This window comes from Colobus angolensis, unplaced genomic scaffold (genome assembly GCF_000951035.1).
Source record: "Colobus angolensis palliatus isolate OR3802 unplaced genomic scaffold, Cang.pa_1.0 Scaffold59, whole genome shotgun sequence".
In the NCBI taxonomy this organism is placed as follows: Eukaryota; Metazoa; Chordata; class Mammalia; order Primates; family Cercopithecidae; genus Colobus; species Colobus angolensis.
Genome location: NW_012119487.1, coordinates 1,645,546 through 1,661,579, shown reverse-complemented (window position 1 = coordinate 1,661,579; position 16,034 = coordinate 1,645,546).

The following is a 16,034-nucleotide window of genomic DNA, read 5'->3' as shown; positions in this document are numbered from 1 at the left end:
TGGGTCTTCTGCCTCCCCCTGCATTCTCGCAGCTTGGCAGTGTCTTCAGAGGTATAAGAATGTGGTATCCCAGGTATTTAATCAACTAAAAGGTGAAGCCCCTGGAGTTATTTGATAGGCCAAAGTGAGCAAGACCATGAAACAAAGGGAGAACATTGTCCACAGTGTCTTGTTCTTCTTCCTCAGTGCCAGGAGCTCTCTACCGGTGAACCCTTTTTGGGCTGGTCCTGAGCACTATGGAGGACCCAGGAGGAAGAGACATGTTAAGGCCAGGGAGAAAGGTGGTCATTTCCAGAGCTCCCCTACCTACCCCGCGGCTGGGAGTTCTGTCTGTCTGTGGCATTTCCATGTCTCCTTGTACTTAAAGCTCCGTGCTTTTCCCTTACAGCTCAGGGCTCTCTAGGCCATACCACTGAGGCTGGCAGCCCCCAATGGTTCACATTAGTCACTCCAAGAATAGGATTAAGAATAGGTTGAGATTAGTGAACATCTTCAGAATGCTGACAAGAATTTGGAAAGTGTTTTTTCATGTATTTTCTTCCATTAACTTTGTAAGGCAGATATTATTATTATCCTCAATATACTAATGAAAAACTGAACTGTTCAAATTTGCTAAACCAGCAAAAATTGATGACTTGATGTTATGTTTTTTCCAATACCCTATAAACGGGAATAGTGAGAAGACATACTTCAGAGAGTATGAAGAAGATATTCTTACTTTAGAGAGTATGGAACCTTCAGAGGGTTATTCAACAAGTATTAGTTGAGCATTTACTGCATGCCAGGCATTGTTTGCAATATTAGAGATACAGTGGCAACAAAAAAGGACAGAGTACCATCCCCTAGGAAGCTAAGTTCTAGTACAGACTCTGGGACATGGTATATAAAATGCTTCAGACTGTGCCTCACAGTTAGAAAGTGATGGGGGGAAATACCACTAAAAACAATCACTTTAGAATGTGCATTCACTGGGTGCCAGGCACTAAGCTAAGCACTTTAGATACATTATGTTATTTGTTTTCAAAAGTACCTTATAAGGCAAGTATTACGTGGCCATTTTTCTGAAGAAAGACTGGGACTTAGCAGGTTAACCTGGCACAGTGATACAACTAACATGTGGCAGGCTATGAAGATGCGCTGCCTCCCCTTAAGAGAAAGAAAAGAAAAGGAGAATGAATTATTATGTACCAAATATTTAATAGGTATTAGTCACAGCATTAGGGCAGATAGATGGGAGGAAGACACATACATTGTTAACGATGCTACAGTTTTGACCATGATTCACATAGTAACAAAGGCTTAAAAGGAGCTATTTAAACCTAGAAGAGTGAGAAATTTACTCTGTGGGAGGGGACTGGAGGAAGATTTGCAGTTGCATCAGTGTTTGAAAAAGGACTTGAAGAATGAAGAAAAATGTGTGGTTTGAAATGGGGGCAACGTGTTGTCAGCTACAGGGACCATGGGAGCAAGAGCACATACCCGAGAGTGCACACACAGAGTTGGGCAGAGTGCAGAATGCAAAGCATGAGGTGGGGTGTATGACAAAAACTGTATATATTTAAGGCACAAAACATAGTGAATATGTGTATGTGTATATGTATATATATCCCCATTGTGAAATGATAAGCTATTTAACATATTCATCACCTCACATAGTTACCATTATTTTTGAGTGAGAACATTTAAGATCTACTCTTTTAGCAAATTTGAAGCATACAATACAGTATTTTAACCATAGTCACCATATTGTATATTACATCTTCAGAACTTATTCATCCTGAATGACTGAAACTTTGTACCATTTGACCATGATTACTCAATTTCCCCCACCCTCAAGCCCCTGGCAACCACCCTACTACTCTTTGCTTCTGTGAGTTTATCTTTTTTAGATTCTGCACGTAAGTGAGAATGATCAGTATTTGTCTTTCTGGGCCTGGGTTAATTTACATAGCAAAATGTCTGTCAGGTTCATCCATATTGTTGCAACAGGATGTTTTCCATTTTCAAGCCTGAGTAATACTCCACTGTAGGTAAGTGCCACATTTTCTTTATCCATTTGTTGATGAGTGCTTAGGTTGATTCTATATTTTGGTCATTGTGAATAATGTTGCAGTGAAAATGGGAGTGCAGACATGTCTTTGACTTACTGATTTCATGTCCTGTGAATATATACCCAGAAGTAGGATTGCAGAATCATATGGTAGTTCCATTCTACTTTTTTGGGGAACCTTCATACTGTTTTCCATAATGGCTATTCTAATTTACATTCCCATGAACAGTGTTCAAGGATTTCCCTTACTCCACAAACTCACCAACACTTGTTATCTTTCATCTTTTTGATAATAGCCATCCTAATAGGTGTGAGGTGATATCTCATTGTTGTTTTGATTAGCATTTTCCTGATGATTAGTGATGTTGAGCATTTTTTCATATGGCCATTTTTTTTGAGATCTTTATTCAGGTCCTTTACCCATTTTCAAATCAGGTTATTTGTTTTCTTGCTGTTGACATGTTTATGTTTCTTATATATTTTGATATTAACCCCTTATCACATGCATGGTTTGCAAATCTTTTCTGTCATTCTATAGGTTATCTCTTCACTCTGTTATTTCCTTTCCTGTATAGAAGCCTTTTATTTTGAAGCACTCACATTTGTCCTTTTTTTGCTTTTGTTACCTATGGTTTTGGGGTTATATCTGAAAAAAATCATTGCCCAGACAAATCTCAAAAAGCTTTGTCTCTATTTTTTTGTTTTCTAATAGTTTTACAGTTTCATGTTTTACATACATTTTATACTTACAATTTAAGTCTTTAATATGTTTTGAGTTAATTTTTGCATATTGTGTGAGCTAAGGGTCCAATTTCATTATTTTGCATGTGGATACCCAGTTTTTTCCGACACCATTTATTGAAGAAACTATCCTTTTCTCAATGTGTGTCCTTGGCACTTTTGTTAAAGATTAGTTGGCTGTATATGTGTGGGGTAATTACTTGGCTCTCTATACTGTTTCATTGGTCTGTGTCTGTTTTGGTGCCAGTACATTACTGTTTTGAATACTATAGCTTTGTAATATATTTTGAAATCAGGTAGTCTGATGTTTCCAGCTTTGTTCTTTTTGCTCAAGACTGCTTTGGCTATCTGGGATATTTTTGGTTCCATATAAATTTTAGGAATGCTTTTTTCTATTTATGTGAAAAATGTCATTTATATTTTGAAAGGAATTGCATTAAATATGTAAATTGCTTTGGGTTATATGGACATTTTAACAATATTCTTTCAATTAATGAACACAAAATATCTTTGCATTCTTTAGTGTCTTCCTCAATTTCCTTAAAGATTATGGTTTTCAATGTCCAGATTTTTCACCTTATTGGCTAATTGTATTCCTAAGTATTTTTTCTTTTTGATGCTATTTTAAATGGAATTTCTTTCTTAATTTCTTTTTTGGATAGTTTGTTGTTGGTGTATGGAAACTCAATCAATTTTTTTAGTGTTGATTTTGTATTCTGCAACTTTACTGAATGTGTTTATTAGTTATAAAAGTTTTTGGTGAAGTCTTTAGGGCTTTCTATATAAAATATGTCAACTGCAAACAAAGGCAATTTACTGTTTTCCTTTCTGATTTGATTTTTTTTTCCTTGCTTGATTGCTCTGGCTAGGACTTTCAGTTCTACATTGCATAGAAGGGGTAAGAGTTAGCTTTCTTGGTTTGTTTCTGATCTTAGAAGAAAAGCTTTCAGCTTTTTACCATTTTGCATGAAGTTAGCTGTAAGCTTATCATATATGGTCTCATTATATTGAGGTACATTCCTTGTATATGTAATTGTTGAGAGTTTTCATCTTGAAAGGATGCTGAATTGTCGAACACTTTCTCTGCATCGATTGAGATGATCTTTTTTGTCTTTCTTTTTTGTTAAGTTGATGTATCACATTTACTGATTTGCATATGTTAAACCTTCCTTCTATCCCAAGGATAAATCGTACTTGGTCATAATGTATAATCATTATAATGTGTTGTAAACTCAGTTTGCTAGCATTTTGTTGAGGATTTTTGCATCTATGTTCATTAGGGATATTAGCCTAGAATTTTCTTTTCTTATAGTATCCTTGTCTGGTTTTGTTTTGAAGATAACACTGGCCTTACAAAATGAGTTTGATTTCCTCTGGTTCAATTTTTTGGAAGAGCTTAAGAAGGATTGATATTATTTATTTGAATGTTTTCTAGACTGTAGCTATGAAGTCATCTTTTCCTGGGTTTTTTATTTTTCTTTATTTTCTTTATTTATTTTTTTGAGACTGGATCTAACTATGTTGCCCAGGCTACAGTGCAGTGGGGCTATCTCTGCTCACCACAACCTCCACGTCCCTGGCTAAAGCTATTCCTCCCACCTCAGCCTCCTAAGTAGCTGGGACTACTGGTGCACACCACCTCAACTGGCTAATTTTGTATTTTTTGTAGAGATGGTGTTTTACCATGTTTCTCAGGCTGGTCTCAAACTCCTGGGCTCAAGCAATCCACCTACCTCAGCCTCCCAAACTGCTGGGATTATAGGCATGAGCCACCATCCCCAGCCTGGTCCTGGGCTTTTCTTTATTGGAAGATTCGAAATTACTACTTAATTTTTTTTGTTGTTTATCTGTTCAGGTTTTTATTTCTTCTTGACTCAATTTTGGTTTGTTATGTTTCTAGGAATTCATATATTTCCTCTAGATTATTCAATTTGTTGGTATATAATTGTTCATAATAGTCTCCCATGATCTTTTTTGTTTCTGAGGCATCCATTATAATGTCTCTTCTTTCATTTATTTTAAAATGTAGGCATTTATCTCTCTAAGCTTTGCTCATAGAACTGCTTGTGCTACATCCCTCAGTTTGGGTATTTTTTTTTTCTCTCAAGATATTTTAAAATGTTCTTTTTGATTTCTTCTTTGTCCCAGTGATTGCTCAGGAGAATATTATTTAATTTACATATATTTGTGAATTTTCCAAAGTTATTTCTGTCATCGATTTCTGATTTAATATCATTGTGGTCAGTAAAGATACTTGATGTGATTTCAGTCTTTTTAAATTTGTTAAGACTTGTTTTGTGGCCTAACATATTATCTATCCTGGAGAGTAGTCTGTGTGCACTTGAGACAAATGTGGGCTCATAGGTGGAAAGGATTCATCTCCAGATAAGATGTTGGACTTGAGACTCGGAACTTGGGACATTTAAGTTCATACTAGAATGAGTTAAGACTTTGGGGGACTATTGGGAAGGGCTAATTTTGCAATGTGAGAAGGACATGAGGTTTGGGGGCTAGGTGTGGGGGAATGATGTAGTTTCAGTGTTTGTGCCCTCCAAATCTTATGTTGAAATGTAATCCCCAATATTGGAAGTGGGACCTGGTAGGAGATGTTTGGATCCTGGGGTCATATTGCTCATGAATGGCTTATTGGCATCCCCTTGGTCATGAGTAATTTCTTGCTCTGGTAGTTCACTCAAGATCTGAGTGGCCACCTCCTCTCTTTCTCTCTTGATCCCCCTCTGGCTATGTAACATGCTTGCTTTTCTTCAGTTTCTGCCATAATTGCAAGTTTCCCAAGGCCCTTACCAAAGGCAGATGCTGGCACTCTGCTTCCTATACAACCTGAAGAACTGTGAGTGAAAAATAAAACCTCTTTTCTTTATAAATCACCCAGCATCAGGTATTCCTTTATAGAAATGCAAGAACAGACTAACACACCACATATAGTATTCTTGATTGGCATTTTATTTTTCTTTCAGCATGTTGAGTATATCATTCCATTTTTGCCTAAAAAGTTTCTACTGAGAAATCTACTGATTGTTTTATTAGTGTTCTCTTGTATGTGATGAATCACATTTTTATTGGTGCCTTTAAACTTGTCTGTCTTTGACTTTTGTTAATTTGATTATGTGTCACAGTGAAGATCTCTTTATGTTTAATCTAACTGAGTTCTTTGGGATTTATGGATCTGGATGTGTAGTTCCCTTTCTAGATTTGGAAAGTCTGCTGTCATTATTTCTTTATATAAGCTTTCTACCTCTATTTCTTTGTTCTTTGTGGGGTTCCCATAATGCATACATTGGTTCACTTGATGGTTTCCCAATTGTTTTGTAGACTTCCTTTACTATCTATCATTCTTTTTTCTTTTTTCTGTTTGTTTATCTTAATTTCAACTAATCTGTCTTAAAGTTTGCTGATTTATTTTTCTGCTTGATCAAGTCTGCTGTGGAAGTTCTCTATTGAATCTTTCAGTTCTGTAATTGTGTTTTTCAGCTTCAGATTTTTTTTGTGTGTGTTTTTTGAATCATTTTTATGTCTTTGTTAAACTCGTCATTTTGTTTGTGTATTTTCCCCCTGATTTCATTTAGTTGCCTATCTGTGTTCTATTTTAGCTCACTGGAGTTCTTTAAGGCAATTACTTTACATTCTTTTTCAGGGAGTTTGTAGATCTTCATTTCTTTAATGTTGGTTTACTGGTGCTTTATTCTGTTCCTTTGGTGGTGTCACATTTCCCAGATTATTTGTGATCTTGTGGTCTTGAACTTCTGTCTACAGATTTTAAAAAGTAAGGACCTCTTCTAGTTGTTAGAGACAGGTTTTGGCAGGGAGATCCCTTTGCAGTCCAACTGGGCAGAGATTCTTGGCAGTCTGACATGCAAGGTCTGTGACAGGTGTGCTACTGAAGTCCTCAGGTGAGTTGGCTTGGTGCCTAAGTTAGCAGGTGAGCAGGTCTGATGCCTAGGTTCACAGAGGTCAGCTTGATGCATAGGTCCATGGGAAAGACTTGGAGTCTGGGTCTGCCTGGCTTGGTCTGAAGCTGCAGCCATGTGGACAGTCCTGGTGCTTGCATCCACAGGGGCCAGCATGGCTCTGAGGTCCACTGGGGTGGGCTTGGTGCCTGTTCATGGGGATGGGCTTGAAGCTTGTGTCTACAGGAGCTATCCTGCACTGGGGCAGTTCTTAGGCCCAAGTCCACAGGGGCTGGCCTGGTACTGGGGTGGGCCTAAAACCCGGGTTCTCAGTGGTCAGTCTGGTGTCTGGGGTCTGGTAATAGGATCCAGAGCAAAGTTGCCTACTCATTTTCTTCTCCTTACTTAAAAGGAGGGCATCTGTCTCCAGACTGTGTTGCCTAGGCATGGGGGAGAGGTGATGCAGGTAGTGTGAAACTGTCTCTCCTATCCTCTTCTATGTGTTTTTTTCTTATTTCTGTGCTCCATTCAGGTGCTGTAATCTCTCACCTGGATTCCTTTGGTCTTGTGCAGTTATTTTTGTTGTGGATGGTTATAAAATTGATATTACTGTGAGAGAATGAGCACTGGAAATTCCTGTTCCACCAGCTGACACTCTCTAGTGTTTTCTTATTAATAACACAGAAAAGTGATTAAATTTATCTGCCAGGGGATTTTAGGCTCTCTGGTACCCTGGGATTTGGAACAGACTTTATTTCTTACCACAGGAATGCTAAGAGCCATTTTTCCTTTGTTTTGAATATAATATGCCATGTTTATCTTTTCAGGCAAGTCTATGTCAAATACATTTTTTGGTCATTACTACTGGTTGCAAAACACATTCTCTACATTTGTTGTGTTATGGGAACAGCTTCAGGTTTGGATCCACTTAAATCTTTCTTTTGACATGGTCAAGGGGAGGAGTGAAGGAAGGCAGTGAATTAGATGCTGAGAAGTTTTTCAAGTTTGAGATTAGGTTAATCACTGTAAAAAAAATATATTTTCTTTTATTTCCTCAAGTGGGCATTACTGTTTAATCGAAGCATTCCCATATTCAGAATCCCCTATTATCATTCAAGTCTGACTTCCTGGACTGACATTCAATTCAGTTACATTTATTCATTAAATAATTTAATCATTCATTTTCACACAAATACACACATACACATACATATGTGATGTATTATACTCTAGGTCTTGTTCTAAGCACTGGGGATTCAGCAGTGAACAAGTTCAACAACTAGCTATTGAGAAGTCAGAGGCAATATGGAAATAAATGAAATACTGTTCTAGCATTCATTGATTTTTTTCTAATACATATGTATTTGTGTATGGAGAAAGATGACAATGAAAAGGGGAGAGATTAAGACAGCTATAGGGATAACTGTAGTACAGGGCAAAATATAAGTGACACCAAAAAGCATCTAAGTTGCTGTAAAGATTCTAAGGAGAGAGAAAAACACATATATGGAGAGTAAATTAAGAAAGCCTCAAAGGACAAGGATTTAAACCCATTTGAGATGTGTTTAAAGGCTTCCTGATTAAATTACTTTCTCTCAACTTCAAACATGTTCTTTTATGCTGTGCTTTATGTTGCTGGGGCTGGGACTCCACAAACCTCATTCCTTTTCGCTCCTTCCTGGTTGCTTCCTGTTCATGTCAGTATTGTTGCAGAAAAAGGTCTTCACCTCTGCAGCCATGCTGGTGCTGTAGCTAGTTCCAATTTATAGTTGTTCCCAAACTCCTAGAACAAGTTTCTTCATGTGACTTCAGGGAGAGCAACACCAGCCAGCTGGCACCCTCTTCGGAGATGAGATTCCAGCTCTGCAAGTTCCTCCTAAGTCTCTAAGTTTTAATAATACCAACCTGTTTCTGTTTTCTCTTCAGGCATAGGAGAGGCAGCTCCTTCTGTAGAAACTATCTGTGTGACACTCTGAGTTCTCTTTTTGCCTTTAAGACTCTCTGATACCTTGCTAATGCTTTTAAATATTATATTTGTATTAGTCCATTTTCACACTGCTGATAAAGACATAGCAGAGACTGGGCAATTTACAAAACAAAGAGGTTTATTTGACTTACAGTTCCACGTGTTTGGGAAGGCCTCAAAATCATGGTAGAAGGTGAAAGGCACATCTCTCATGGCAGCAGACAAGAGAAGAGAGCTTGTGCAGGGAAGCTCCCCTCTTTAAAACCATCAGATCTCATGAGACTTATTCACTATCATGAGAACAGCACAGGAAAGACCTGCTTCCATGATTCAGTTATCTCCCACTGGGTCTCGTCCACAACACATGGGAATTCAAGGTGAGATTCGGTTGGGGACACAGCAAAATGATATCAATATTCTCTATGTTAAAATTATTGAAAAGGTTTGTCTTTCCTGAAAGCATCCTAACTGATACAGAAGTTGGCACCAGGAATGGTCCAAGAAAATGGGCACTTAAAAATAAGATATTGGGATTGGTTTGGTCGTGTCCTTGGACTTGAATGCAGTGCTGAGCTCCTTAAAAATTGTGAATTGTGATACAGTAATCCATGCAAGCAATGGCATCACAACCACATTATCATCTGTCTTTGATTGTGAGGAAGTGCCTACTGAAGCAAGACCCTTGGTGGGGCAGGGACGGGATAGGGCAGATGACAAGTGGCTGCTACATGATGACAGTAATGACCACAAGATCAAGGGTAGGGATGTAACTTCTGAGTGCACTGAAGCACTTAAGAAAGAAGATGACAGGCACAGGTTTTTCAACTCTTGGCTCAAGTCATGCCAGACAGCCAGAGTGCTCCTGTGGTAGATTTAAAATAATCTTTTATTTGTTGCAACAAAGGTTCAACTTGTCTGAAAATCAGAACAAATTTTAATTTTGCAGGTTTCAGAATGACAACTTATGCTGAATACCCAGCCCCATCAAGTCTTTTAATGAAGCTGAGAATCTCAAACCTTTGAATCACTTTGAGCTTCTCTTTCTAGTGGAAGCAGCCTACCACCCCAAGTCTGAGGATGCTGAAAAATCCTATAATAACCCCACCAGTGGCAATTGCTTTGCGAAAGGATGGCTATTCTCAAGATGTACCCCAATCCAGTGTTTGCTGCCCTTAGATTAATGACTAGAGTTAGATCTCAGCATACTCCAGGGGAACAAGTACAAAGTCTGACCCCAAAGGAAATAATTTAGATTTAAGATGGGTTTGACAAATGCCTGGATTTCAGGCATTTTTATATGGTTATACATTTCATGTATTACCATAAATATATACATGAAGGTGGGTTTATTCAGGGAGAAAACTCTAAATAGTATAGTTTGTCTGGCATATAGTTACAAATAAGACTGGAAAAGTAGCTTTAGTCATATTGGGAGGCCCCTTGCATGAGATTTAAATGGGGAGAAAGAACCAGTAAAGAATTTTATGCAAGTGTAAGGTGTTTAGAGGCTCACTTCAGGAAGATGAATCTGGCAGTAGTATACAGGATAAATTATGACAGGGAAACTAAAGTCTAACTGGCAAGTTAGAGGCCTATTCCAACAGTCTCAGAAATTATGATAGCTGGGAGTGGGGTGATATGTTCCATGTACTCGGGAGGCTCAGATGGGAGGATTGCTTGAGCTCGGGAGTTCCAGGCCAGCCTGGACAACATAACAAAAACTTGCCTCTAAAAACAACAACAACAACAACAACAACAAAATAAAACATGAACAAAAATAAATAAATAAATAAAAAAACCCAGGCAGCAAAAGCAAAATAGACAAATAATACTATATCAAAACTTAAAAAATGATAGCCAGATCTAATTTGCTGGAGTGGGACTTATAAGATGGAAAGAGGCAAAAGACATGTAGAAAGTAGACTTTATAGAACCTATCCTTAGATTACAAATAGGGATTCAAGCCAGGGGAAGAGAGAATGAGGCTGAAATATTGAGTCTGGGTATGGGTAGCATAAAAATCAGAGAGAGAGAGAGAGAGATAAGAAATGATGAAATGATGGAATGAATTGGTTGAAGGCAAAGTGGGGTGGCAACAAGGAATGAAGATGCCAAAAAGGAGCATTCTACTGACTTAGAATGAGATCTTACTGGGATAAAATAGAAGGAATTGCAGCTGGATTTCTGCACTAGAGATTAGGGAAATATAGAACTTCAGAATATTGAAAAATTGACTAGAAATCCATCAGGTTAGGGCTGATACACTGTAAGTAATATCATTTCAGTAGCTCCAGAAAAAGTACACCTGGGACTCAAAGGGAGTTGGTAAACACTGGCCTCACGTGTTTCCTGGGTCGCTTTGCTTTACAACTAGAGGACTGGACTAGATAACTTTTAAGGCCATTTATTTTCTATTATTCGATGTCATGATATGTTCTTCTCTAATAATTTTAATTTTTATTTTTTTTGAGAGGAGTCATGCTCTGTCACTAGGCACCAAGCTGGAGCACAGTGGCATGATCATGGCTCACTGCAACCTCTGCCTCCCATGTTCAAGCAATTCTCCTGCCTCAGCCAGCCAAATAGCTGGGACTACAGGTGCATGCCACCACACCCGGCTAATTTTTGTATTTTTAGTAGAGACAAGGCTTCACCATGTTGACCAGGATGGTCTTGATCTCTTGACCTAATACTGTGCTATGATTTGGATATACTTTGCTTGGCCCTGTCAAGTCTCAGGTTGATATTGGATCTCAATGTTGGAGGTGGGTCCTGGTGGGAGGTATTTGGATCTTGAGGGTGGACCTCTCATGAACTACTTGGTGTCATTTTCACTGGAGTGAGTTCTCATTCTTAGTTCTGTGAGAACTGGTTGTTAAAAAGAGTATGACACCTCCTCCTCTCTCTACTGCTTCCTGCCTTACCATGTAATTTCTGCAAATATCAGTTCCCCTTTCCCTTCCATCATGAGTGGAAGCAGCCTGAGGCCCTCATCAGAAGCAGATGCTACTGCAATGCTTCTTGTACAGCCTGCAGAACCATGAGCCAAAGACACCCTTTTTCTTTATAAATTATTCAGCCTCAGATATTCCTTTATAGCAGCACATATGGGCTGAGACACAGTTTCACTGGAAAGTTATTTGCAGTAGAGCAGCAGCCTAAAAATAAGCAGATCATGTGACCCCCCACTATTATCTGTCTGTCTTATGTTCCACAGGAAGAAAACTGCTTGAAAACAGGCTGGGGCAACAACATAAAACACTGCTGATGAGTTGATGGGTGCAGCACACCAACATTGCACAAGTATACATATGTAACAAACCTGCACGTTATGCACATGTACCCTAGAACTGACAGGAGTAGTGTTATCTGACAGGATGCAAATGACATAGTGAAATTTGGATAACCATTTGCCATTATCTTGCTGGAAAATTTTCAGAAGTTTAACACTTATCTTTGAAGGTCCTGAGCTGCAATTCATAGCTTAGAGCCCCTCCTTAATTTACTCAAGCTTGGGAGAAGAGGATTACTAATTGCAAGTTGTGCCTTCACACAGAGGCACATTTTCACCTAAACACAGAGAAATTTCAGTCTGCTGAGTCTGCTGTTCCTGATCACTAAGCCAATCTGCACCAAAGTGGAAGGTGAACAATGGTCAGCTACAGGGTCTGGAATTAGTCTTGCTTTGGTAATATTGGTATCTGGTATAAGCTCTGCATCTGTTCCCTCACCAAGCCTTTGGTAAATCCTACTGGGCTGGCTCCTTCTGGTGGTCATGAGAAGTTGCAGGTCTCCAACTACAGGGACCATAATTGACCGGTGGACCCAAACTACAGGGAGCATAATTGACTAATGGATCCAAGCTGCTCATTGAATGCTGCCTTTGAACTGAGGCTATACTTATTCAGGCTATTCCCAGCCAATGACTGAGTATGGCAGAGATACCTAGGCAGGCCTCTTCCTTATAGACACAGGACTCCTCTGATGCACAACTTTGGTCAGGCATTTCCTTACAGCGTTGCCAAACCATTCCTAGACTACTTGGCAGTCTGGAATGTTTTCATCCAACTCTCCTCCCCTCACTTCTTTACTTGGGGTCATACTTGCATCCTTGTCTGACAGCTCTCCCTGTCTTTTCCAACTCCTTTCCTATTATCTTTCACAGGTCTTCTCCTGATCAGTTCCTTGCGTGTTCAGTCCTGTGTTGTCATATGCTCCGTGGAGGACCATTCTTAGAGAATATACCCATGCTCTATGACTTGACTTACTGGAGCCTTATTCTGACCTCCAGGCCACTTGATTGGGACTCTGGTATTCGCTCTGGTTCTTAGGAGTATCCCTTACCTGTAATTAGGAGCTAAATCTTTTCTTCATGTCATTTACTTCTGGCTGGAGTCTTATTCCACCAATGTGTGGGCTATCTAGAATGATATTGGTCTTCTGGAACCATTTGTAAGACTTTGACTCTTGTTACAACTGACGAACTCATCCTGTCCTGAGACGAGATGATGACTGAGAAACCAAGAAACTCACTAGCTCGTCCTCTTGGATGCCAGCTATAAATTGAATCAAGTTGGACCCTGGAATTTTGATCATTTGCTACCTTTCTATCATTGTCAGATAAGTTGCATAAGCCTGTGGTATGCATGACTTTGGACTATGTTCCTTTTCACACTGGCCTACAGTTGAGGTACCAGATTCTCATACATCAGTAATTAGAGTAGTAATCACTTATATGAGATGTTGAAATGTACTCCCTTCAAGAAAGGTGACATTTTCAGCTGTTTTCTTAATGGGAAAACATTCTTAGTGGGAACAAATTACAGATCCTTTAATGAGATTAGTGTGAAAGCAGAAGAAATGTGAAGGCAGTGGCTATTTGAGTGACATGAAAATATTCCAAGGGGCACAAAAGCAGAAAGGGAAAGCTGGTAACTTCACAGTAAACCTCATTGCCTCCATAGTTTTTCCCAATATCAGGAAGTGCCTTTCTACAAACCTGTGTCACAAACTTAACACAGAGAGAACTGAAATTTCTACTTGTTGGATAACTCTACAGTTACACAACAAACAGGAGGCTATGCATTTCCATGTGGAGACTAATATTACAACTTAATCCTTTTGGCAATCAGAGATGGGCAATTATCCTAACCAACTTATGTTTCCAACTTAGAAAGCTCTCTATTTTCAGGGCTTTATCCATACTTAAATCTGGTAACCAAGTCTATGAAAAGAAGTTTCAAATACAGCAGGTATAAATGTCTGTAGGAAAAGGCTTGAGCAGTGTAGGAACCATCTCAGAATTATAAGAGGGTGGACAGAACTTCTTTTGTTAAATACTATTATCTTAACCCAAGAGAACTGTTAATAGACAGCTGAGTTCCTGCATTATGGGTGCTTCCCTCCTATGTCTTAAGATTAGCCAGCAGCATGCAAGGAATTGGAAGCATGTCCTTACATGACACAGCAAGAAGGATGACAAGATCCTATTTGTGTTTGAAAAAGTTTACTCTTGCTGCTGCATACAAAATGGAATGTTAAGATGCAAGAATGGAATCAAGTAGGAGGCTCTTAGAATAATGGGTAAGATTTAATGGTGGATTTGACCCAAGTGGAGGCTATGGAGGCAGACAGAAGTGAGAACATTTGCTGATGCTGTAGGTAGGGGAATGGTGAGGTGTTATGGACTGACTTGTGTCACCCTCAAATTTATATGTTGAAGTTCTAACCCCTAGTACCTTAGAATGTTACTATATTTGAAGAGAGCATTCTTAAAAAGGCTATTAAGTTAAAATGAGGTCATAGCGTGGTCCCTAATCCAATATGATAGGTTTCTTCATGAGAAGAGGAGATTCAGTCACAGGCATATACAGAAGAAGACTGTGAAGACACAGGGAGAAGAACTTATCCACAAACGAATGAGAGAGGCCTCAGAAGAAACTAACATTGCTGACACCCTGATCTTGGATTTCTAGACTCAGGAATTGTGAGAAAATACATTTTTATTGTTAAGCCACCCAGTCTGTGGTACTTTCTTATGGCATCCCTGGCTAACAAATACAGGAGGCAGCTAAAGGAATTGAGGATTATGCCTAGTTTTGTGGCTTGAGAAATGGCGTATTTAGAAGTCTCATTACCAGAATAAGTAAGATTGAGGAAAGAACATGTTTGGGATCCACATGGGAATGGTGTTGGTGGGGAGAATTGAGAGGTAAATGTAGCAGTTTATGTGTGAGATGCCTATGCACATGCAAGAAAAGATATCAAGGAGGCAATGGTATGTGGAAATCTAGAAATTTTAGAAATTCTTATGCAGATGATTTAAATAAATAAATTTGATTTGCATTTCTCTGATGGCGAGTGATGATGAGCATTTTTTCATGTGTCTGTTGGCTGTGTGAATGTCTTCTTTTGAGAAATGTCTGTTCATATCCTTTGCCCACTTTTTGATGGGGTTGTTTGTTTTTTTCTTGTATATTTGTTTGAGTTCTTTGTAGATTCTGGATATTAGCCCTTTGTCAGACGAGTAGATTGCAAAAATTTTCTCCCATTCTGTAGGTTGCCTGTTCACTCTGATGGTAGTTTCTTTTGTTGTGCAGAAGCTCTTTAGTTTAATGAGATCCCATTTGTCAATTTTGGCTTTTGCTGCCGTTGCTTTTGGTGTTTTAGACATGAAGTCCTTGCCCATGCCTATGTCCTGAATGGTACTACCTAGATTTTCTTCTAGGGTTTTTATGGTATTAGGTCTAACATTTAAGTCTCTAATCCATCTTGAATTAATCTTCGTATAAGGAGTAAGGAAAGGATCCAGTTTCAGCTTTCTACTTACGGCTAGCCAATTTTCCCAGCACCATTGGAACATCACACACTGGGCCTATCATGGGGAGGGGGGAGGGGGGAGGGATTGCATTGGGAGGTGGGAGGGGGGAGGGATTGCATTGGGGAGTTATACCTGATATAAATGATGAATTGATGGGTGCTGACGAGTTGATGGGTGCAGCACACCAACATGGCACAAGTATACATATGTAACAAACCTGCACGTTATGCACATGTACCCTAGAACTTAAAGTATAATAAAAAAAAAAAAATAAAAAAAAAATAAATTTGAACCCTCTCGTCCATTCTCAATCCCTTCTGGATTTCAACAAAAAGGGCTGGTTATATGGGGCTAGCATCATATATCAATGTCAGTAAGTTAGATTGTCCATTATTTTGTATTGAGTAGAACTACGTGCTGATGATTTCTGTGTCTCTAAAAGTCAACAGACCTTGGACAGACAATGTCACCCTGAAAAACCACTCTAAATTAGGAGGCGGTTGTGACATTCTAAACAAATTTACTACAGTATATATCAAGAGATATGGC